Here is a 1,649-nt window from a genome sequence, read left to right as displayed (position 1 = left end):
AACAGTAAATTCAGTGTGCTGGTGACTAGAGTAGGTTATGAAAATACAGGGTTAAACCCACTAAAGTCAGTAAGGACCTGGGTAGCAATTAGAATGAAAGGAAGGGGTCCTCAGACTTAGAACAAAGAATTACAAATTCATTTCATTTGTATTAAAATAATTCAAAAAAAGCAAAGCTATTGGATGCAAAAGAGTTTAATTCAAAATTGCATATACATCCTATTCAATGGATTAGAACTCATAGTACATTTATTTGGTATGAACAAGTTTATATACATTTAGGTGCCCACATTCACAACGGGGAGGGGTGAAGTGAGGGAAGTGTCAGGGATAGGATAGAAGTGGTCTGAATCATTCAGTGACAAGTCTTATTCTTGATTTGAAGACTATGTACATGTGGTCCCTTAGAGTAAAGGCCACACCATGAGGCTCGTACAGAGTCCAAAATATGACTGGCAAAACAAAGGCCTAACTCCGTTAGAGCCGTTAGTGTCTCGATTGGGACCGGAGTTGGTCGATGATTGTGTAGTCGTCTACGTTCCGACCCCAAGGGTCGAAACGTAGACGACTACACAATCATCGACCAACTCCGGTCCCAATCGAGACACTAACGGCTCGAACGGAGTTAGGCCTTTGTTTTGCCAGTCATATTTTGGACTCTTTACGAGCCTCATGGTGTGGCCTTTACTCTAAGGGACCACATGTACATAGTCTTCAAATCAAGAATAAGACTTGTCACTGAATGATTCAGACCACTTCTATCCTATCCCTGACACTTCCCTTACTTCACCCCTCCCCGTTCTGAATGTGGGCACGTACATGTATATAAACTTGTTCATACCAAATAAATGTACTATGAGTTCTAATCCATTTAATAGAATGTATATGCAATTTTGAATTAAACTCTTTTGCATCCAATAGCTTTGCTTTTTTTGAATTAATTTAATACAAATGAAATGAATTTGTAATTCTTTGTTCTAAGTCTGAGGACCCCTTCCTTTCATTCTGGTGACTAGAGTAGGGGTGGGCAGAAAACTACGCTCTGACAGCGTAGTGGATGAAGCCAGCCACACCTGCTCCCCGGGCCCGGTCCAAGCTTCCGTAACTCTAGCCAGGCCAGGGAGAGCCTCCCCGGGCCCCAATGGAGCCCGGTCCCCAGCGCCCGGACCCTCTGATGGCTTGCAAGACGGGGGGGCTCACGCACCCGGGGCCGGATGGACGGCGCTCAAGCCCCGGGCCCGGTCCCAGCTTCCGAACCCTAGCCAGGCCGGGGAGAGCCTCCCGGGCCCCGGTGGAGCCCCGTCCCCAGCGCCCGGACGCTCTGATGGCTTGCAGGACGGGGAGCTCACGCACCCCGGGGCCGGACGGACGGAGCTCAAGCCCCAGGCCCGGTCCCAGCTACCGAACCCTAGCCAGGCCAGGGAGAGCCTCCCCGGGCCCCGGTGGAGCCCCGTCCCCAGCGCCCGGACCCTCTGACGGCTTGCAGAACGGGGGGCTCACGCACCCCGGGGCCGGCCGGACAGAGCTCAAGCCCCGGGCCCGGTCCCACCTTCCGAACCCTAGCCAGGCCGGGGAGAGCCTCCCCGGGCCCCGGTGGAGCCCTGTCCCCAGCGCCCGGACCCTCTGATGGCTTGCAGGACGGGGGGCTC

The sequence above is a fragment of the Lissotriton vulgaris genome, unplaced genomic scaffold (genome assembly GCF_964263255.1).
Source record: "Lissotriton vulgaris unplaced genomic scaffold, aLisVul1.2 SCAFFOLD_12630, whole genome shotgun sequence".
NCBI classification, from domain to species: domain Eukaryota; kingdom Metazoa; phylum Chordata; class Amphibia; order Caudata; family Salamandridae; genus Lissotriton; species Lissotriton vulgaris.
The sequence above is the reverse complement of the archived record's forward strand: the minus strand, read 5'-3'. Positions refer to the sequence as shown.